Source organism: Ursus maritimus, unplaced genomic scaffold, assembly GCF_017311325.1.
Source record: "Ursus maritimus isolate PB19 unplaced genomic scaffold, ASM1731132v1 scaffold_31, whole genome shotgun sequence".
In the NCBI taxonomy this organism is placed as follows: domain Eukaryota; kingdom Metazoa; phylum Chordata; class Mammalia; order Carnivora; family Ursidae; genus Ursus; species Ursus maritimus.
Window position 1 is genome coordinate 21,905,161 of NW_024425675.1, and position 24,746 is coordinate 21,929,906.

Here is a 24,746-nt window from a genome sequence, read left to right on the forward strand (position 1 = left end):
AGCATTTGGCCTTACAGGGTGTCATCTGATTGGGGGTGGGGGACATTAAAAGACAGAGCAAGACTTTGAAGAGGAAGTACTGGCTAGACACGAATGTCAAACAGACATACAAGGTCACAGCAAAAGTCCCCTCTAAATTCAAATACACACCATTCAGAGTCTTTTTCTTGATTTCCATTCCACAGAAACCAACCCTTAAAACAACCAAATTAGTCAGGATAAAACATTCATGGCTGTCTGAATAAACCTGAAGGGAAATGTCTCTTAGATCCAAATCTGGGACATTCAAGCTATCGTTTCGAGCTGACTTCAATCTGATTGGCAAGAGGAAGAATAAATTTCCGTCACTGACACTTTCAGACAAACAGAGGTGCTCTGTCCCTGGGTAATCCAGAACATCTCACTCGGAGGCCAGAGGTAACAGAATTTGTCACAGGTAGAAATTCAGGGGGTTTCTTTTGGATACAATTAAGTAGTCCCTCATAATATTAGACGCAGTGCATAGATAGTACAAGAGGAAACTCTGAAGTGCCTGGAAGTACAGGGAAGGGACAGAAATCCCCCTTTCCACCATTGTTCTGCACCATAAAATCATCCTTCCTTCCTGGATATAAGCATGAGCTCCATGTACATAAGCAATACCCCCTCAAAAGAAATAGAGAATACTGCAAAAATTTTTACAAACAAAAATGATTACATATATACGTGTTTCTTAAAGATAATTCAGACTGGGAAAACATAACCCAGAATACCATTTTCCATTTACCTGTTAAATCTTCTTTTTTTTTTTTTTTTTTTTTGATCTCCCAGCTTCCCTTCCATTTTGGTTGGGCATTCCAATGGCATGCTGGAGCTTGAAATACACAGCTATTCACATCCAGGGAACTGCGTCCCCTCGTAATACCTGTTATTATGCAGTAATGCTCGTGGACATGGGGCACCTGCTTGCCAGAGCTGGTGAGTTATTTTTTGATCATTGTGTAATTATCCCATTACCAACAGACGCTGAAAATCAAGAGGAACCAGAGAAAGGAAACATTCAGTCCCTCTTGTTCTACACAACTAAAATCCTGACTGAAAGATTCATCACCAACGGATTTATTAGCCCCTCAGTATCTGTTAGTGGTTGAGCCAAGGAGAGAATTTTCATATTGGTATAACTACCAGATATGAAGGGAAACTTTGTTCCTGAATGCCTGGCTTCAAAGGCATAAAAGAAAACCACAAGGGCATGATTGGAACCATCAAACAGGACCCAGGCAAAGTGGCTCTGCCCAAACCACGGCCAGTGACATAAGGCACAAGTCAACGGAAAAAGAAAGCAGTGGTCTGGCCGTACTGGTTATACTTGGTGATACTACTGGCTAGGGGACACATGGGTTGTAAGCTCCCCTGATCCTAATGTAACACTCTGCCCACAGAGCTTTGATCCTCAGTATCGGTCACATAAGCAAGGTGCTTTAGTAACAGAATTTTACTCCTCTCACTAAGCTCAAAGAGCAAAGCCCAGGCCGCTTCACGCTTGAGAGAAAGTTCTCCCCACACTCGAATGTGTACGTGGGAAAAACACCAGGCCCAAACACCTGAAGCCTCTACTTCCTGGTCTCGGAATTCCTCCCCAGAGAGGCAAGTGGCCAAACTTGAGTTCACTAGAAACCATGATGCCGTTCAGGGCCTCCTGCCTCCTAGGAGATAGAAGACTGGAGATAGTATCATAAACTCTGCAAGGACCCTGAGCGGGCAGATCAAACTGGCAAGTGGGGCTTCTGCAGGCATACAAGAGAGCAATATGCTTATTTCTTCTAGACAGAGTTGATGCAGGAGCCCGTCTGCACACTTCCACCCTCCTTATTGTCTGATAGCCAGAGCACTGGCCTCCTCAGTTGCCCCAGATACCAACGTGAGCCCAGAGGAAAGATGACAACCCTCTGGGAATGGAAAAAATTACATCTGACACTTTATTTTATAAAAGCAGAATTACTCTCAGGCAGGCATCGGCTATAACAGTGCTGCCGTAATGCACTTGGGTTTCTCCTGAAATCTCCAGTCTTCCTAGATTACACAACGGCCCTTTGCACGAGAGAGGCTCTTAGAAGAACCAGAAACTGCAAGCAGTCTGGGATGTTGCACCCTTCTAGACCAACTTGAAAAAGAATATATTTGACTAAGATTTCCACCAAAAAGGGTTAATTAAATTAGCAAGCCTCAGTTACCTGAAAATCTTATAAATCCAGAAAATCCACTGCTTGTAAGGCCTTGTTGGAGTTATAAATACAAACATAATTTATAAAATACTAAAAATAATTAGGGGCACCTGCTTGGCTCAGTCAGTAGAGCATGTGACACTTGATCCTGCGGTTGTGAGTTCGAGCCCCACGTTGGCTGTAGAGATTACTTAAAAATATATAAATCTTAAAAATAATGATTACACATGTTCATTCATTAGAAATGGCCCATTAACGTAAAATATTGAAATGGCTATTATATCATGCATCTACCACCCTACCACGGAAGTGCCATGTTTTGAAATGTGGCACAGCTGTGATTTTTCACAAAGCCTGAAAAAAAAAAAACCCATTACATCCAATTCTTATCGTTTACTAAAAACTTTTCAAACTTCAATTTAGTTATTGAAGTCATTATGAAAGTAGGTTCCATCCGGAGTCATGCTTCAGATGAATAGCTATGATGGAAACATTACGTAAAAACCCAATTCACAAAATGAAATCCTAAGAAGCTGAAAAACCAGGTTTTCCAATATCAGTATTTTCTGCAACCTCGAAATAATGGGAACTCTTTTTGCTTTTTGCTGTCTGTGTTGTGTGTGTTTTCTCTTTTGATCTAAGGCTGAATCACTTTCTGGCTTCATTCAGAATCCACTGAGGACCAATGGGGAGCTAGCTATTTGTGCTCAGTGCTTTATGCCCTAGGAAAACCATGGGTCTGACTCATTTCTAACGTGTGCCCTGTGTGTTGTTAATAAAGCCTGTGGAAAAGTCAAGAAACAGGACTTGGCTCTGGTGATCTAGTAGATTTTCCCATTTTTCATGGTAACTTGGAAAATGTTCTTGCCCAAAGCCAGTGGGTATTGGAATAACCCAGTTCTATTCTTGGAACCTCCAGTAAGAAGCTTCAGGCTAGCAATCTCACCTCACTGGGCTGAATTTTCTCAATTTTGCCTTTTTTTTTTTTTTTTTTTGAAGTGGAAGGAGTATGGACGGGTAGCAATTGTTGAGATTATGTCTGCTAACTTTTGAAGAAAATACATGAAATATCATAATGCTTATGAGATCTCCTGTCCCTGGGGATTTAAAAAGCAGGATGGATTTCCATTTATTTGACATGATGAGGTCTGAAATGGAAATGCATGACTTCTAAGGGACCTTTCTAAATTTTATGTCACAAAGAGACAGAGAAGTTCATTCACTCACAAAAGTCAAGCAAAAAAGAATCAGGCAACTGTTCTAAAATCTCATATAAGCAATACCTGAACCATGCCCCAACCTCAGTTCAAGTCCTCCATCTACAGTAAACCTGTGGACATCTCTCAGCAGAGGCAGACTGCCACTCCCCATCTTCTGCCCAAGTGGGGGTCTGAAACTCCTGGAAAATGCAGTAATGGGGACAATCGCTCTACTGAACATCAAGTGTTTTCTTATAATACCTTGATTAGTTTCTTAAAAGGTTTCATTTTGGACTTTCAAATTAGCAAAAAATAAAATAAAAATTAGTGGTAATCACTCTCAAGGATGTGATATGATGGACATGCTCATTAGTAGTAGTTGTAGGAGTATAAATTAGTAAAAAATCTTTCTAAGAGCCATGAGGGCATCATGTAAGCCCTTAAAACAAAGATATATCTTTTAACTTAATTTCCCTTCTCATAATCTATCACAAGACCCATGCTCATTGCAGTAGTATTCACAATGGCCGAGATATGGAAACAACCTAAGTGCCTGTTGATGGATGAAGAGATAAAGATGTGGGGTATACATACAATGGAATATTATTCAGTCTTGAGAAAGAAGGAACTCCTGCCATTTGTGACCACACAGAAGGAACTTCAGGGCACTATGCTGAGTGAAATAAGTCAGACAAAGACAAATACTGCATGGTATCACTTATATGTGGAATCTTAAAAAAAAAAAAGTCAAACTCATGGATACAGAGAGTAGAATGGTGGTTGCCTGGGGATGGGGAAGGAGGGAAAGACAGAGCAATTCATAAAAGGGTACACACTTTCAGCTATAAGAAGAATAAGATCTGAGGATCTAATGTATAACATGACTATAGTTGATTACGTTGTATTATACCATTGAAATTTTCTAAGAGAATAAAACCTAAATATTCTCCCCCCAAAAAATATAAATATGTAATAGATGTGATAATTAACTGGAATGGAGGAAGCTTTTCACAATGTATACATACATCGAATCATCACAATATACATTTTAAATATCTTCCCACTTTATCTGTCATCAATAAAGCTGAAAAATACATCAATTGTGCTATCAAAGTGAGCACTGAAAAAAAAAATTATATCGAAACCAGGAGATAAAAAAAGAAAATAATCAGGATTGTGCAGAGAAATGTATGGACAAGGATGTTCCCTGCATATTACGTATAATAGCAAAAAAAAAAAAAAAAAAGGAAATAAGCCAAATGTTGAACAACAGGAGAGTAGATAAATTAAATAAGACACATCCAGACAAGGAGATATTTAAAAAGTCATTGAAAAGCATCTTTGCAAACAACTATATAATTCATGGTAAATTGCTCCAGATATAATATTAGAAGAAAAAAATGCAGGTTTAAAGTTATATAGTAAGTGTGACAGCAACTTAGACAAATGCAATTTAGCCAGTGAGCATAATAATAATTTAGGAGTAAAAAAGGAAGTCCCTCTCTAGAGCTAACGTGGGTTCATCTGAGTCTCTAATCTGTCAACAGCTGGCCAATGTTTTATCCTCCATATGGTGCCCCAGTATTGTCACCACAGGGTTCTTCGGATGACATATCTCTGCTTCACCTGACCCACTAAATGGAGAGCTCTCTGCAGGCAAGGACTGGTTTAAACATTGCTTTGGACACCAAGCAATATATTCTGCTCTGACACCCTGGGGAGGCTTATTCATTCCTGTTCATCTTGCCTTGTGTCAGTTAGCATGGAGTACCCGGGTGGCTGGAAGAGCTTTCTTTGCAAGAAAACATAGATGCCCAGGGACCATCTGATTGCAGTGTGGGAGTGGGGCCCCTACATCAGAGATCTCTGGGCAGCTCCCTCTCACACTCATCAGGGGTGGCCAGCTGTGGGCCTGCCCGGCCTCCTTTCTGCGGGAGCCGTGAGGCAGAGGAAACACCAGGAGGTTTGTAGTTCACTGTGGCTTAACCCTGGTTCCCAGGCCAACAGCCCCCACCCCCCCTTCCCCAACCCCAGCAAATGCTTCCTCTGCCCCAGCCTGGGCCCCAGGGCCACCTTCTGAGCAATCCCTCTGGCTGGATGCCACCCTAAACAACTTGTTGCCACCTCCTGCTCTGCAAGAGATCCTGCCTTTGTTTTCCTTCTCTGGAACCTGTTTTCTCTGGAATGGTGGCACCCCCAAAATTCCTGGCTCTCTTCAAACAGATGACATTGAAACATCTCCCACATCCATAAAGTGGCTGTGCTATTGTCTCTCTCTCTCTCACATACATACACACACACACACACACACACACACACACACACACAATGGAAGAAAATTCAGAAGGTCATGGTCCATCATCCTGTTTAGGCAATAATAATAGCTACTATGTTTTGAAAACTTAGCCTATGCCAGCACTGTGCTCATAAGCTCTTTCCATGGGCTGTCCTTCGAGACAAGTGCTATTACTATCCCCGTTTCACAGATGAGAAAACAGAGGCTGCAAGAGCTTAAGCACCTGTCCAACATCACACAACTGAACTAGGACCCATGCCCAAGCAGTTGTGGCTGTGGAGCCCCAACACTGTCACAATCACACAGAAATCCACAGGCTCAGCATCTCCACACTGGACAGCTTTTAGGGGGCCCACCAACAGACCACATGGGCACACCCATGAAGAGGCGCATTTCTGGCAGAACATGGCCAGAAAGCAGGGAGGCTGAGCAGGGGCAGATGAAGGAATAAGGAGGGAAGAGAAGAGAAGGAACAGGGCCACAAGGGCAGCAGAGTACACGGGCAAAGAGAATCCCACACACCCTGGAAAAACTGTGACACTGAGTGTGGCAATGGCTTCTAGCTCTTTCTACCGCCAAGGACTAGTCAGAACCTTCCCTCCAGTGCAGAGAAATCCCTGCCTCAGAGTGACTCCTGCCTGCACAGAAAGACCTCCCACCTTTACCATTTCCCCAGTGCAGTCTGTGGGGTCACTCGCAGGGCCGCTCTGAGTCCTGGGCTGGGATTATTGAGCCCCATCCCGGACAGTTTAGAAACGAGGCCCTCCAGCCAGAGAGCTGTAGCAGAAGGAGAAACAGGACTTGGCAGCCTTGAGTCATTCCACCAACACCCTTCCTCTCTGTGCTACATAATTTTTCCTTCTCTGAATTTTATGTGCAACCAGCAATCAAGACAGGAAAAACAAGCAAAGTCTTACATACACCGCAAAATGCTGATTTGTCTATTCTATTAATAATATAAAATCTCAGCAAATGCAAATGGCATTACATGAATAATTCCATAAAAACTTAAATCTAAACTAAATGTTTCAATTTTAAATGACATTTGCAGAGACCTCTCTGTTAATATGTTTAATACTGATTTTTTTTTAAGGGACAATCCTATTATTTCCTTAAGGAAAAAACTATGAAGACACTAAAAACCAACAAATATTTTTAAAACTGAATTTTAAAACTGTTGTTTGGGGCGCCTGGGTGGCACAGTGGTTAAGCGTCTGCCTTCGGCTCAGGGCGTGATCCTGGCGATCTGGGATAGAGCCCCACATCAGGCTCTTCTGCTATGAGCCTGCTTCTTCCTCTCCCACTCCCCCTGCTTGTGTTCCCTCTCTCGCTGGCTGTCTCTATCTCTGTCGAATAAATAAATAAAATCTTTAAAAAAAAATAAAAATAAAAATAAAACTGTCGTTTATTCTGCTCGACTGCACCAGTTGGCACAAGAAGAGCCACAATCACATATTAATAAATGCTTCTGCCCCACCGTCAAATGCCCGTCTTTCAAAGGCGACAAAATAACCGTGATTTCAATCTGCACAAAGAGGTTATTTCTCGGCACTGAGTTTAGAATAATGAAGCAAAATGTGCAGAAGTCCATCAGACCTTGATAAACAGTCATGGACATGTATCGCTTAGAAGAAATAATGTTCAGAAAATATAAATACTTACAGAATAAATGTTTATCACTAACCTACAGTCCAGGTACTAAAATAAACAGCTGACTTAGTAAGTAACTTTATGTGTGAAAGGCAAAATTGCACGTGTTGCAAATGATAAGCTTGGGCAACATGCAGCACGATTCTTCAAGAAAAGGGAAGTTAGTAAGCTAGGGAAGGTGGTCCTCAGGTTGTAATGAGACAGACGAGCATGGCAGGGGGAAATCTATAAATTGGGGAGGCAACGTGATCCAACAGGGAAACAAGACAGGTTTACAAGAGAAAATCAAAGAGGGTCAACTAGATTTCTTTTTCCAATACAAATTCAAAATGAATGCTAAAGGGAACCTTTTGAGCACAGAAAAAGAAACTGATTCTCCCTAATTTACTTCCTGAATGAGAACTGAATTTGGCTGTCACGCGAGATCTGAAAAGCCTCAACTAAGAGTACATCTACACAGGCAAAGCCAAGTAGAGAATTAAGGTAATCAAGCCTCCAATAAATTGACACAAAATGCTGGGATACTGTGAACAAGAAAGAGGATTTTTCAAGGAAACTATCCAAATTCAAATTAATGGGAAAAGTTGCTAAATTGTCAACACTTGGCCTAAAATACTCCAAAATAATGGTGCGAGCTCATCAGCACGAGTCCAGAAAGAGGCCTACAAGTGGGCATCAGTGTTAGATTTTTTTCAAATAGTGAGGCTCAAGAAAGCTGTGGAACATTCACAAAATGCAAGCTGTTTGTACAAAATTTAACATCTCCCACCAACTATGAGACAATAAGGTACAATAGATAAAATGTCAGATAAAAAGCTCTAGCCAGGATCCTTGTAGCTCTCACTCTCTCCAGCCATTTCTGAAGCCACGGAAGGGAAAAGATGATTTCAGATAAAACACGTCCCAACTAATACATATCGCTGTACACAGGCCACTATCTTCTTTGTACAGTGAGTTTGCTCCAAGACACAGGGTTTTGGCAAAACAGAGGAAGCTTACCACAATTATGATCTTCAGATCTGTTTAAGACTTAGCCAAACTAAGAAACAGTGTCTCCTACTTCATCTGCTCCATTCCCCCTACCTCCTATTTAAAAGCAGAAAATTTTTCAGTGAAGGAACTAAACCACACATTTATGACTGATGGTCCTCAGACTTTTGATTTTCAGAGAGCTGTAGAATTTTCCCCAAAAATCAAGGAACTTTTCCACTGAGGTCGGTACATACAAACAACCAACATAGTACCCATTATATGATGAAAGGGAGGATATTGAACATCAGAAAACAGGAAGGACAAGATTTCAAGGAAAAGGAGGCTTATCATTTCTATTTGATACCTCTGGATTTCTGAAAACCTGGTACATTTTTTTCCCTCCTTTTCCTGCACACCAGCATCAAGACAAAGTGGTCCACGTGGTACAGAGCAGTGGTTCTCAAAGTGTGGGCCTCGGACCAGCAGCACTGGCATTGTCTGGGAACTTTTCAACAATGTACGCTCTCTAACCCCACGCAACTCTGGGGTTACTGCCTGGAATCTAACAAGGCCCCCAGGTGATCCCGGTGCCAGCTAAAGTTTAAAGACCAATAGTATAACCCAAAACATGCATTTTAGAACTGGGAAGGACGTCTGATTCCAGGCTGGTGAACCTAGGTTTCTCATCTCCAAACTCTGTGCAAACAGTGTATTTTTCCCAAACAAACCAGGGCATAACTGTGATCTGAAATACATGGTATGACAATGGAACAGAGTATCTGACATCAGAACTACCCCCACATGCAGGAATTCGAGATCCATAAACATCAGCAAATGACCAGCAGCTTCCCCAAGCACACAGTGCTGTGACCTTCCAGACTGACTCATCATCATCATCCCCATCTTCACCAGCACTATCATCAGATGACACTTACACCACATAGGAAGTTAACGTAACATTCAAATTCATGATTTCATTTTTATTTTGATCAAGCCAGGACCCCGTGAAGCTGGTGTAGTGACAGATGCTATCATCCCATTTGGCAGATGTGGAACCCGAGGCTTGGCCAATGGCACATGAGCCTCCTGGAGCATCTCATATTTGCTCTTGACAGCTTTTTGTTTTTAAAGTAATGAACCTCCATTCTTTCCCTTGGAATGCAGCACAAGAAGACCGCTTACCATGGCACAATCCCCAAATTTATAATTCTCCAAGTGGGCTGAGAGTGTTGTCATGACACACGGCGCACACAGAACGCTGCAGGGGTTCCCAGCAGTTCCCCAGCGGGTCTCTGGAGCAGCCTGGGCACACCCCAGTGACCTGTCCTCTGTCCCCTGCCGGCCTGCCCTGAGGATCCCTGGGACCATCACATGCTTCCTTTGGCTTGTCTGGGTCCCCCTGCACCTCGGCAGGGCCAGCCCTCACCTCTGCCAAAGCAGGTGGGCCATTTCTCCCCAACCCCTCCCACCTGCCGAGAGATGCAGGCATTGCTCTGGAACATCAAGACTGCGAGACCCCTCAGAGAGGAGAAGGGGCCCAACTCCCACGTACGATGCTGCATTCAGGGAAATGTGCTGTGTGGCGCCGTGCTGTGGGCAGAACCCACCCCTGTGACCCCACCCAGGGCAGGCAAGGACACGTCATGAGTCAAGTACAAAAGAACAGTGAGAAGACATTCATGAGTGCTTTCCAGGGACAGAAAGAACCCAGGAGGACCAAACACAGATGAGCAAGTGATTCATCTAAGGGAAAGATTTAAAAAAAAAAAAAAAAAAAGAGGGGGGAGGCTGGAAAATTCAGTACTGAACACCCCCACTTTACCCTGACCTGTTTCTGTTACACTCAACCCAGGCATCTGCTATAACTTACAACTGGTTTCATTTTTAATAGACACCGTTTGACTTTTCTTTCTCTAGTGGCTGTGAAGAGGAGCAGTGCATGTGTCAGGGTGTGAGAGTGTCAGAGCCAGCTGGGGGGAAACAGTCCACTTCCCCTCTGGTCATGCGTCCAGAGCCCCTAATGCCACAAGCTCACCCCACAGGGGGAGCCCCAGGAAATACGAGGAGAGAAGGATCATTTACAACATGTTTTGTTGTAAACAGGTGGGGAAGGAACATATCTGCATGATTAGCCCTCTGGGCTCAGTCTTCGACTTTGCTTCTCTCAACAAATGTCACCGGAGGTACCAGCCACTCTGATGGACTCAAACCTCAAATAAGACTGTTCAAAGGACATCAGTAGACCTTGTACCCCTTGTTTTAGAGTCATTATTTTGATTCCTGGCTTTGTAACTATTATCAACAATAAGTATGAGAAGCCAGGTTAGACTATCACTACAAATTAGAATGCAATTACAATATTTTTCTCCTTGAAAACCCGCAGTATATAAGTCAAGGCTTAGATATGCCCACGGAATAAGAAAACAAGACCCAGAGGGCTAGCCGAGGTCATCTTGTCTCAGAGATGGTTACTCAGCACCCAGACTGGCCCAAATAAAAACTCCATGAGTCAACATTCTGGGATATGGTGTCAGGGGAGCCCATGAGGAAAGCTCAAAGCTTAGTAATGAATGAACACACTGGATTTTTTAGCACATATTTCACAGATGAGGAGGGGAAGAGCAAAGGTTCACCACGAGCATTCTAGAAATGTCACAGACACACAGTGGCCACTACAACAGCTCATTATGCTCTGCCACCTTTGGTAATGAGTACAAACCCAAGAAGAGCAAAAGCTCCGAGCAGATCTGCAGAGATGGGTTAAAAATAATCAATATGAAAGGGCAGAGGGAAGAATATCTTCCAAGGTGCAACTGAGACTCAGCAAAGGCTAGACTCCAGGCCATCCCTAAGGTCTAGAATCGCTTTACCTTAGGCCACCCATTAAATGTGTGTCGCTCTGGTCGGGGAGAACTAATATCTGTCATCAAACACATTATATATTAGCCCCACTGCCTTACAGAACTGGAGGTGTCCTCCTTTGATTTGTGAAACCAACAACAAAAAAGATTTATCAATTCACTTTCCCTGGGGAGCAGCCCGCCAGAGAAGTACATTTTTTTTTCCTGTGTTTCTTCAGCCCCGCGAGACACATTTATTATAAGGAGACAGATATAAATCTGTTTTGAGCAGACTGCAAGAGTAAATTGGGATGGTATTAAGCTTCAGAGGAACTGGCTTTTCTTTTAAATACCTCTGGAGCAGGGAGTAGGGTGAATTGTTCCCAGTTCTTGCAATTCCAACCTGGCCCCTCATATTATCTTCCAAAGACATGTTTATTAACTGGATGACCTCACTTATGAGAGACACAGAAATACACACACTCAAGAAAATGCATATAGTAAAAAAAAAATATGTACATAGTTACACACATTCACACTAGGAAATGGCATTTCTGACTTGTCACTATCATCACCTCGTTGGAAATTGTTAGTCAATGCAGTCATGAAATATTTACTAGCAATACAGCAGGCAAATTAATCTGTTGAGAATTACAGGGAAGCCCTAAGAAAATACAAAGCATGTATCAAGATTTCCGGTGACATGGATAAATGAAATGTGGTGTATACTCACAAAAGAATATTATGCAGCCATAAAAAGGAAAAGTTCTGACGCCTGCTACCACATGGAGGAAACCTGACATCATGCTGAGTGAAATAAGTCAGACACAAAAGGACAAATACTGCATGCCTCCACTAAAGTGAAGTACATAGAACAGCCAAATCCACTGAGACATTAAGTAGGTGAGAGATTAGCAGGGGCTGGGGAAGGGGGTATGGGGGAGTTATTGCTTAATGGTTACAGAGTTTCTGTTTGGGATGATGAAAAAGTTTTGGAAATAGATAGTGGTGATGGCTGCATGACACTGTGAATGTAATTAATGCCACTGAATTGTATATTTAAAAATGGTTAAAATGGCCATATATCTCCGCAACTATAGAGAATAATACACTAAATAATATACTAAAAACCACTGAATAGTACACTTTAAACGGGTGAATTGTATGGCCTCGGAATTGTATTTATACCTCAATAGGATTGTTTTTTTTTTTTAAAGATCTCAAGTAGTGCAAGAGTGTAAAATAGCGTTCCCTCTTATCTCCCCTTATTCTCTATCACAACATTCATCACGAGTGTAACTGTTTTATTTCTTTGTATACACATTCCTAGCCTATGTCCCATTTCTCCTCCTGCCCATGAGTGTAGGGACCAAATATACAAAGGCAGGGCCATGGGGTCTCACTCATTTGTCCCCCCCTGTGCCTGCCCATGAAAGGTGAATATTCATTTATAAATGAGTAAACGAAATAAGTCAATAAGGAATGGAAAAGGCAAGAAAGGGACAAAAACCATACAAGAGAAAAATCCCTGTATTACCTGAATAAGCACAGGAGAAAACCAGTGGCTGAGAACACCCCTGGACCATGTCCTGTGTGTGACAACTGAGTCAAGAAAGACAGCCCCTCACATATCTCTGCTCCTGAGTCACCCAAGCTTTCCCACATCACCACACGGCACGCCCACCTGAACCAGAGCCCTGCCCGCCACCGTCTACAGTGGATATGAACAATTCTCAGGACAAAGATCTGACAGGGCACCTATCTTTGGTCCAAATGTTTCCACAAGCAAAGGAAGTCAGCTGTGTTATGCGCATACCTGGAATAGTGGCTGTGGTGTTTCAGACAGGGCATGAGAAATTTAGAGTCAGCAAACCATGTCCCTGGGAAAGAATTCTGTTTTTATTTTCCCTGGAAGATTTGTTTGGGGAAAAGCACTTAGACCATGACTGCTGTAAAATGCTCAAGAAAATCGCCTATTTGCATGATGTTTGTCAACTTCTACCACAGCTGGAACTGATGGGTCAAAACCTCCTCCTGGACTGGATATTCATTCAACCAAAGATTTCTTCATCAACCCCTTGACATCCCCTGAAGCAGCCTCCTCCTTGCCCTTAGGCCATTCGCGGTCTAGCAGGAGGAGCCTGATAGCACCACAGCCGACTGTAACACAATGTGTGGATGCAGTGATAGACTGAGGGAGAGGGGCCTCTGGGAAACTTCCAGAAGAAGGGCTTACTGCAAAATAATGAGCAGGAGTCAACTGTGGGGGGAAGGAGGGAGCTGGAGGCAGCCAGCCAGTCAGAAAAGACCCAGACAGGCAATAGCAAAGCAGACGGGGCTGGGGGAAGAGGGCAGGGACGAGGATGGTGCCATGAACCGTTCAGTGGGACCGAAATGTGAAGCTGGAGGGAGGGAATGCTGAGAAAAGAAAATGTGCAAAAGAAGCAAAGCCTTTTATGATTTGCTGAGATCCTTGCCCCCTGGAAATGGCAGGCTCCTGAAGGATTCTAAGCCGGGGCGTGACATGACCCTACCTGCATTTTAGATCTGGCTTCATGGTGACCTTTCCTTCCATGGTGGGCATGATTATCCCCATTTAACTCATCAGGCTGAGAGGCTGAACAGGCTGGATTCCGCCCTGGGCTGCTCAAGGCAGGACCCACGTCCTTTCCACCAGGCTAAGGAGAATTTATTGAGGGGTTTAGACATGAATATAAGGACCAAGTAGATGGTGGGGCAGAAATATGGATGTTAAAGATTTATTTTAGAATTTTAGAATTTCAGGACATCTGAGAAGGTTTACAGGCAGCGTGGAAAGAGACAGAGAAGACAAAATGGAAAATGCTAGAGGTAAGGGGAGTGGCCAAAGGGCAGCGAGGTTCCTGGAGGAGGAGTCTTCCTTAGAAAGGAGGGATTCTGAAGTTTAGAGAGAAGTCACAACAAGTCATTCTGGCTGGCCTCTGCCCATCAAGAGGCAGAGAAAATCGAAAATCAAGAACAAGCAGTATGAGAAAGAGCTGGAATAGCCCATGAGAAAATCTAACAGGCAGTTTGTAGCCAAAGCTTGACACAGCAGAGGAGGCCCAGGTAGAATCAGAAAGCATGATTTTGCAGAGAACCCAACAGTTTAAATTTTTAACATCTTTTTGTCAGATATTAATCTCTATTTTTTCCACTTGCTTTATTATTTCTTTTTTACATTTAACTTTCTAATATCTGTAATTTATTTTGGTGTTGGGGGGCAGTGGTGGTCCCTAACTGGGGATGGCACTGCTTCCCCAGGGGGCATCTGGGAGCAAGTGGGTCTTGGTGGTCTATCTCAGCAGGGTGGGCACTGCTGCTCTTTAGCGGATAGGAGTCAGGGAGGCCAAATGTCTGGAGATGCACCAGGCAGTGCTCAGCTGGGCAGAATCATCTCGGCCACTGTACCAATAGTGCCTGCCATTGAGAAACACACTGTATTACTTTTTTCCAACTAGTTAGACCACAGTCCCAGTGTCAGTGTATTTATTAACACATTCAATTATACCTTTTGACAGCTAAGCACTGAGCAACCCTCCAAGCCAGCTCTTCTTGCGGGCTCTATGCAAACAAGTCAGACACTGTCACGTGCCCTATCCGCACTGATCTTCAAACATACGTAGAGAAATGCAATTTAAATGCTTTGAAGTTCATAAACAACTTTGAAAAACCAGCCAAGTATGGCTAAGCAGGCGTCTCGCTGGTCCTGATAAGAGTTACTTGTAGCAAACACTTAACTACCTGTGCAAATATTAAAGCCAAGTGGTTAAACAACACATCGCCTCCGTCCGTGTTGATACAACTCATTTGCTTAGCAAACTCCTTTCTCATAGATACTGGCTTGAACAAACTCCAGCCTACCCCTGTGGGTTTTTACTTGCCACTCCAAAGGTACAGAGGTCTCGATAAATGAGGTTTTATGGGGGGGTTCTGACATGCCAGGTGTTCTAGGGCCAGCCAACTGCAGGTGTTAGTTGTTCTATGTTTCTATCTGACAGACTGGGACTAATTTTTTCAGACAGCTGCTTAGGGCACTGGGCATGCGAGTCAATGCACAGACGCTCTAAGCCAACAGTGGAGTTGCAGCGCTAGTACCTACTGACTATACAAATGGCCTGGAGTATACAGCTCTCCGGCCGCGATTTCTACAGACACATCACGGGCTGGCCCCACAGTTCTCTCAAGCTCTGTCTGTACTGGATATAATGTATCACCTTACAAAGCCCCTATGTTTCTGACCTAGACAAGTGATTTAAAGTCTTGAGATTTACAAAATGAGCTAGCTGGACTGGAGAGGCCATGGATGTCCCCAAAGGGAGCAGTGGAAGCACCAGGGCTATTTTCAGTATTTCAAAAGGCCCCTCAGAAACCACACATTTACCCACAATATGATGGCACAGGCTAAAACATATTTACTTTGGACTAGAATTATGTCTAGGGCAGTGGCCATGGTGACAGCTCAAGGAGGAGAAGCCCTCACTGGCAGCTAGTTCTGTCCTTTATTCATAAAAATATAAAGGAAATGAATTACGACTTCAAAAACACACATTCCTTGTTCCTTGTGATTAAAAGGTGATCCCTTAGAGAAGATGTGGTTCATATAGACAATGGAATATTACTCAGCCATCAGAAAGGATGAATACCTACCATTTGCATCGACATGGATGGAAATGGAGGGGATTATGCTAAGTGAAGTCAGTCAAGCAGAGAAAGACAATAATCGTATGGTTTCATTCATATATGCAACATAAGGAATAGCGCAGAGGACCTCAGGGGAAGGGAGGGAAAACTAAATGGGAAGAGATAAGAGAGGGAGACAAACCATGAGAGACTCCTGACTCCAGGAAACAAACAGGGTTGCAGAAAGGGAGGGAGGGTGGGAGAATGGGGTAACTGGGTGACAGGTGTTAGGAAATGTGTTGTGATGAGCACAGCATGTTATACGCAACTAATGAATCACTGAACATTACATCAAAAACTAATGATGTAGGAGCTCAGTCGGTTAAGTGTCTGCCTTGGGCTCAGCTCATGATCCCAGGGTCCTGGGATCGAGTCCCACATCGGGCCCTCTGCTCAGCGGGGAGTCTGCTTCTCCCTCTCCCAGGGCCTGCTGCTCCCCCAGCTTGTGCTCTCTCTCTAATACATAAATAAAATCTTAAAAAACAACAACAATAACTAATGATGTAGTAAATGTTGGCTAATTGAATTTAAAGTAAATAAATAAACAAATAAAAGGTGATCCTTAAGGTCTCTTATATTCTAAAGTTCTATGATTCTTTCACAGGAAGTTATTCATACCAAAAATAACCCATTCTTAGTGCAGCCTTACTACATCATGAACAGGAACAAAGAGCTTTCTCCCTTGGCTTCCCTACACTTGTTTACAGCTTTTCAACTAATTAAAGGTGTATTTATTTATAAGGGGTGCCATATTTCCAGAAAGAAGTAGATGTCACTGTATCTTCTCTGAAGATAGTAAGGAATGGTCTGAATCTGCTCAATTAGCAGTTTCTTTCTCGATTTCTACCTCTTCGAAAAGCTCAAGCCACTAGATATTCATTTCTTCTCTCTTTTCTCCTTTTCTTTCCAAAGCACAGGAAAGGTTTTTCAGGCGGCCCCCATGCCATCACCCACGTCATGCCCCTGGAGCTCCCTAGCCTTGGCATCATCACCAGTAACATCAGGACAATAATGCCAGGTCGACTATGAGGACTAGACCAGAGAAGCAGTTGAGATGATGTAGGGGAGAAACTTCAGAGTTCAGTGCATTATATAACATAGTTTAGTCTCATTTCAATTTCTCATTTACAAAGATTTATAAATATTTGTAAATGAATCATTTCATTATATTATTATTATTATTATTATGAATAACGGACGACAGTTTTAAAGTATAGTGAACGTTTGCAGATTAAATATTTTTAAACGCACGAAGAAGATTTTCTACAGGGATTCTATGGCACGTCCTTGCATAAATGAGACATGAATCTCTTAGAAAACCAAACCTGAATTCCAGTTTTATGTTTGGTTGTGAATTTAGAGTCATTATATAAGATCTGTTCATGTAATTATTTTGAGATATAATCTTTTTGAGTGCTCACTATGCCAGGAACTGGGCTAAGAAATAGCATCAATTATCTCGTTTAATCCTCACAAATAAAGTGGGTTCTATTATCATTGCTATGCAAGAAAGATGATTGGACACAGAGCAGGGACTTGCACAAGGGGTGAACCCGCCCATGACGGGATAAACAAGGTCCACCTGCCCCTGGAATCGGTGTCCTTAGCCTCTGCACAATTCCACAGGGCAGGTGTGAACACAGGACAGCAAGGAGGGGACAGCTTGTCCTAAGTCACTTGAAAACCAGCCCACAGCCTTTTGGTGCATCTGGTTTCATGTGCCCACACTGGTGTTCAGGCCATATCATCAGAGATTTTTCTTTCTTCCCAGGTACTTTGACCCATTTTGCTCCACACTCTTTTCTGCCAAAAAACAGATCAACCTAAATTACTTAAGTAGATAAAGCAGGCAAAAACAAGCAAATAAGACAACGAAAGAAAACCCTGCTTCGGGGATATCACCCTGGAGCTGTATTTATGCCATAATGATGAATCTATTCGCCTATATGCTGGGTATCTCCACTCTGAGGTCACAAAATAATTCTGTGCGTTCAGAACTCCTTACTTTCTCCCCCAGACCTCCTCCTGTGTGTCTCCTCAGTAGAGGGCACCATCTTTTACCCAGCTGCCCAAGCACGAACTCTTCTTAGCCCTTTCTTCTTGGATGGTCCCAAATCTAAAGTGATCCCAAAGAACTGAACCTGATCTACTTCAGCATGCCATCTGTCTGTCCCATCTTCCCATACCCCTGCCAGTTCCCATACCCTTCATCCCTCCCCAGGACCCCTCCATGAATCCAAGAGCAATCTAGCTGGTCTCCTTGACACATGTCTTAAAGTTCCCCACTACAGCTCCAAGCTGGGCTTTCAAATGCACGGAAAGGCTCATCATGTTTCCTCTTCAATTCCCTCACCTTCAGGATAAATTCCACACAACTAAGCGTGGCATAAAAAGTCCTTGAAACCACAACTCCCTTTCCAGCTTCTTCTCTCACCACTCCCCTATTCTTGCCCGAACCCCCAAACAGACCCTGTGTTCTTTCATCTTCTGGATCACAGGACCAGAGTGGGGCCATCTGCTTGGAAGCCCTATCTCCATTGCTTAGCTGGTAAACTCCTACCCATCCCTCAAGCCTCAGGCCCTGCACCACCTCATCCATGAAGCCTTCCTTGACTCTCCCAGGCCAACACTGAGACACCCCGACCACACCCTTCAGATGTTTGTCTCAGGGAAGCTCCACTGCCAGCCTCTCCACACTGCAACACGGATTCTTCTCCCCAGCAGAAAGTGGGCTCCTTTTCCCTGGGCTGAGGGGCTGGTTGTCTTTATACCCCAGCGCCCAGCACAGGCCCAAAGTAGGGACTCTATAATATCAACTGATTACATAAACATGAATAAAACCACATACATGGGAAGGAAAGAAAACCATTGGCTTTATAATTTACTGAGGTGAGAACCATTCTTGGAATCTGATTTGAGCTTATAAAATATCCCCTTAAGAGGAGAGGTTAAGGAGAGGAAAGGTGTTCTTGGACTAGAGATTTGTCCCAGATGGAGAAGGGAATTTGATAAGGAGCACACACCTCCCAGATGCCTGTGTCCTACCCCCGGTGAAGGTTGTGAGTCCCCATCCGCTGAAACACGAAGCCCTCAAGCGGGGATTCCAGAAAGATGAAGTCACATCTTAAAATACACTCCGTTCCTCAGAATATAAATTTCTCAAAACCACAACAATTACATCTTATGTACTATTTAGTCGGGATTAATAGTTGTGGGACAAGCGGCTGTTAAAAAAAAATCGTTTAAGCCATGTGAAATCAGAGAATTAATGATGACTCTGACTATAAGTGAGGAGGTCCACGCGGCTTCCGAACTCCGGGCTTCTCTGAGCTCTTTTATCTTCCAGGCACAGAAGCTTCAGTCAAATAATGAAAGAGTAACTCAGATGCTGTTCTCCTCATTCGGCCCCCAGCCTGACTCTCAGACTTCAAGTGTGCAGTGAGCACAACTTCAGTCAAGTCCAAGTAGCAGGAGCATCTACCAGCACTGGAACATTACCTGTTTCAATGAACCCTAAAGACTCAACAAATGAATGCCATCCTGTTAGGGACATGCTTTAAAAGACTGTCTGGTAAAAGTAAAATCAAATACTTCATACTCTGAGTGAAAAACCTGCCTACCTAGACATTACCCTGAAATTTGCTCTTAAAGTTCTGAAGCCATAATATCCACGTGCAAATGACAGATCTTCCCCGATTTACCATAGGGCTGCATCCCAATAAGCCCATTCTAAGCCGAAAATATGGTAAGTCGAAAATGCATTTAATATACCTAACCTACTGATCATCGTGGCTTAGCCTGGCCTGCCTTAAACCTGCCCACAACACTCCCATCAGCCAACAGATGGGCAAATCACCTCGCACGAAGCCTATCTGATCATCAGGGGCTGACTGCTTCGTGTCATGTGTTGAGGACGGCCCCGAAAGTGAAGAACAGAACGGTGATGGGTGCAGAGTGGCAGTCGGGCTGGGTCGTCCGCCCTCGTGATCGCTGGCCGCCTGGGAGCTGCGGCTCACCGCCCAGTGTCTGAGAGAGGACTGACCGCACGTCGCTAGCCAGGGACAAGATGCACATTCAAAATTCCAAGTATGATTTCTCCTGAATCTATCACGTTAGCACCATCATAAAGCTGAAAAAATCATGAGTCGGGGGTCTATCTGTACATTCAGGTGATTCTAATGTTTCACACTAGTCGTGTCCTATAAAATCACGGTGCACACTGAATTTTAATACCGAACCACTGCTCCGAGGGGAAACACAGCACTGGGCTCCTTTGGGCCTCTGGTCACAGCATTTTTGTCAACCGATCCATACATAACCTTGCTTTATGTGTGTTTCTGTTTAAAGACACCCTCTTTTATATATATTTCTGGTTCATTAACATGAAACACAGCCAGTAGCACCATAGCTCGTGCCTGAACAGGCTTGCCTAGCACATGGGTTTGCTCCCAAAGGCACATCTCTCATTCAGGAACACTACACAGCACTTCAGGACTGGGCTTCGGGGCCTTTTGCAGCAGTGAAATCACTAACAAAGAGCATAGAAATGGGGAAAACATGGCAGCACAGAGACCGTGTGTGGTAAGGACGCTAGTTTCCAGCAGGAGAACTGAAAAGAGATGGTAGCACATGGCCTGGTCAGCCTTAGCTGAGAACATGTGCATTCAGGAATGAGCCTGGAAGAGACACACGCACCCCACACAACCCCTGTGATGATTCCAATACACCACCCAGAGGGGCACACTCCCTAGCTTCTGAGGAGGAAGGAACTAAGAGTAGCAACTGGAGTGTATCACTCAGTTCCAAGAAATGTGGGACTGCTATAACAACTCCCAGTCCCATATACTTATTTGGTTTAATATGGTTTCTTTGTGCTTACATCTGTTAAACCGCAAAAACAGGAATGAACTGATGCTGAACCTTCTTACTCAGCGATAAGTCATATTCATCCGTGGATACAGAAAACAATTGCAAAAACACAAAGGGCTCTATGCATTTCATTAGAAGGTGTGTTTCCAAGCAAATGTGGTATTCTCTGGTAAGTATAGCTAGCTACATTTGTAATATATTTAGGATTTGTTCAAATGTATAATAGTAATCAACCACGATTAAGTTAATACAAGAACTTTTCAATCTTGAGATGCTTACAGCCACAGGGAATTTAATTTAAATGTAGATTACAGATTTTTGCAAGGACAAATAAAAGACCCAAGGACAACATTCTGTGGGGATAGAATATGAATTCAGAGAAAAAAAGAGAATGAGGTAGAAATTCCAATGGTTAAAGAAGAGTCAATTCAAGTACTTTTTAAATGGGTGATGATGGGTATCAAGTCTCTGTGGTGTTTAGATTCCACTGGTTATATTTAAAAGAATGATGTAAAGTTTTATTTAAAGATGTCGATATTTACAATAAGCTAGAAATAACATCCTTTGCAACTCTTAAATTATGACGAAAAAAATGTTAGCTATCAACACAAAGTGTGTGAGGGGATAGATGGCTTTGCAAAGCCATTTCAGGGATTAGGTGAGTAAAAGACAGAATACAGGCCCCTCCAAGGCAAGCTAACCCTTTAGCTCCAGCCTAGTGAGGGTCTTCACATTCTGCAAGAGAAGCTGGAAATCCGGATTTTCTATGTACAGTTTACCTTTTTGTACTATGCTGGTTCAGAAATTTTTTAAGCAGTGTGTAGGCCAAACAAAACATGTCTACAGGCCAATATTTTTCCTACCTTGACTCTGAGCAACGGTTACCATCCTCTGTCAACTTTTCCATATGCTGATAGGAGAGCTACTCGTTCAACAAATGCTCACTGAACACCTCCCGGTGTTCCAGACACTATCCTGGTTCCTGGGACACAGACATGATGGAAATACAACACTGCTCTCAAGGAAGACAAAGGACAGATAGATAACATTTTGTTAAATTCAGTGCTAGTTAGATCCCAGGTACAGTGGCCATGGGACCTTGGCTTGAGTGGGTTTAGGATTAGATGGCTTATTTGTGAAAGCTTAGTGGGGGAAGACGAGGCAAGACTAGAAGCATCTTGAATAACTAGCACAAGGTGTGACTTCAATGCTGGTGACTAAGCAAGACTACCTGGGGAAGGCTCCTTGGAAGATGGCCAGCCAGGCAGACTGGAGCAAAGATCACAGCAGGATGTCTGAACACGAAGAACACCCACAGTGAGACAAAACCCAGCCCCGCTCCTCATTTTCAGTTCCTCTGTTAAAAACAGGCACATGATGGAAATAAACCATTGAGACAAGATCCAAAAATAATCTTAACTGGGCATAAAAGCTCATATAAAAATTCTTCTTTTAATCACTTCTGGAAGGCAGCTGAAAGGTACATACACCAAAACTCAGCCTGTAAAGCAATCAACTTAATCTGTTTCTTTGAAAGATTAATTAAAACTGAGATTACCGATGGCAGCAGATGAGCTAGGTCAGCCGATGGGGCACAGTGGAGAGAGAAATTGTTTGAGGATGACACAAACACAGCTGCAGGCCAAGAGCAGAGATGCTACACAAAACCTGCTTCTTCCCAGGCCCTCTAATTCAACTCCTGGGGATGATGATTGACTTAAAAACCTGAATCAGGAACAGCATGCAACAGGACTCCAATACACCATGCAAGCAGCCCGCCCTTGTGGGCTGTGCGTGCCAGCAGGGAGCCCACAGGGCCTTGAACTTCTGAGCCAAGTCAGCAACAGCGGCAGAAGGACAGCCACAGGCCAGAGGGTCCAGCGAGGGGAGCAAGGAACGCAACTGTTGCGCTGAACTCAAGCAAGATTTTAAGTGCTTCTTTAAAACAATGTCAAGGATCTGCTCAGGTAAGACCTCGATGAGAAGTAGAGATGAGAAACAAGAACAGTGAGGAGACACTGTCCACAGAGCCCTCACCCCACAGGGAGCTGCTAAGAAAAGGAATTTTCTCCAACGGAGAACTGCTCTTGTTTTCTCCCCCACTGGCAGCAAAAAAAGGAGAGAGTAGGTAGGAGATGGTTTGGGGATCCAGAATTTGAACACACTGGCGTTGGATGCAAGCTTTAATATTGAAAAAGGCTCCATAGCTCTCACCAGAAAAACGACAATTTGTGCAACCGTTCCCAAAGTTCCTAAACCCACAAGAGGAACAGAGGCAGACAATGAAGATACAGAAAAGGAAGAGGGGATGAGGAGGAGTCCCTGCAGCCACACAGGCCCTGGGACTGTGGTGCTGGCCTCCTGTATTGCTCCCCCATGAACGTTCACTGCGGCCTCCATCTAAGGAGCCCAAGATGCGGGCTCCCCACTGCTGAAAAACCAGCTTTCCCCAAGTGCAACAGAACATTCCCAACTGCACTAGATACCGGGCTCTGAACTTCAGCCCTGTCCTGATGGCCCCTGCCAGCCCCCTGCCCTCCCTGCATCTCTCTCCTGTGCACTGAGGAGACAGAGCCCAAATTTCATGAGCAGATCATCTCTTTCATGGTCCTGCTCACTTCAACAAGCTCACATTCTCCTGGTTCAGCAATTCCCATCCAATGTCGTGTAACAACCCTCATGACAAATCTCATTCTGGATGCTTCTACTATGTGGATTACGTATCCGATGTATACTATGACCATTTGATTTTAGGAAGGGAAGAGAGTTGGGATTCAGGGAAATACACTAAAATTTAAATATCAAATGTTAACACCAAAGTAATGGTTAAGAGTACAGATCCTGCAGCCAGCCTTCATTTTCTCATCTGTAAAATGGGAATAATAATCATAGCCTGCCTTGTGGGATAGTCATGAAGAGTAAATGAGTGAGTTGTAAAGCACTTCAAACAAAATATGCCACCAAGCACTATGTGTTTAAATAAAACTATATAATGTTTTATTTCCCATCAAGAAGCAACTACAAATTACACCCAAGTCAGACTGGAGGGGCACTGTGCTTCCATTAAACTGAGATTACCAATGGAAACCCCACCTGGGGCAGCGCCAACACCCAACCCTGCTTCTCTCAGCTCCCAGGTGAGACGGCCTCTAGACCCACCCCCACCCCCACCACTCCCCCCACCACACCAGCTCAGCCCCCTCACTGGGACCACCATACTGCCCTCCCAGCTCTCCTGTCAGCCTGCAGGCCCTCCCACCCAATCCCCCTACCCCAGACACCAAGGTCAGTTTTGAATAGTCTAATTTTAGAATATTATATTCTAATAGCTAGTATGACCCTAATATTTGAACAGCATGTATCATCAGCTAAAATTAAAAATAATTTTGCCTAGACTTCAAAACTCACAATCTGACCCCTTACCTACCTTTGTAACCTTATTTCCTACCGATTTCCTTCATGACCAGAGAGACCAGAGAACTGAACCCCATCCTTTATGTCCACCCCACCAACGTCCACGGCGATGCCTCCGGCCTGGCCTATTCCCCCAGCCTGTGGTTCCCGCATCCGAAGCTGGACATCCCCCCATGCTTTGAGGTTTGACTAATGCTCTAATACTCCATCACATCTCCGGAACAGGTGGAATGACTATCTCCATTTCTGAACTCACAGAGCATTCATCTCTGCTCGGGGAAGGCAGAGGAGTATCTTGTCAGGAGTTGGAGTCACAGCTCTGCCACTTACTAGCTACTGTCTCTGGGTCAGAAAATTAAAATCTCTGAACCTATCTCACTGTGGTTATGAGGCTGAATGGAGATAATATATGCAAAATGCTTGGTTTCTCTTCACCTGCCCTCTCCTACAGAATTTATTACTTCTCTAAATTTTATTATAGTTATTAGGCTTCTTAGTTTTCTTCCTCCTGACACGCTCAGTTCCTTGAGTGCATATTTCTGTGTTTCTCCAAGAACCTGGCACAAGGCCTTACACTTAGTAGGAGCTAAACAACAATTTA

The 24,746-nt window shown here is 43.7% G+C and overlaps 1 protein-coding gene and 1 pseudogene across 3 annotated transcripts in view; one reads left to right on the plus strand and one right to left on the minus strand.

Annotated features, from left to right (window-relative positions):
• Window positions 1–24,746, minus strand: part of CAMK1D (calcium/calmodulin dependent protein kinase ID) — a 414,391-nt gene that overhangs the window by 358,149 nt on the left and 31,496 nt on the right. The gene's annotated exons all lie outside the window — the stretch shown is intronic.
• LOC103676293 overlaps window positions 1–24,746 on the plus strand; it is a 39,240-nt pseudogene that overhangs the window by 881 nt on the left and 13,613 nt on the right.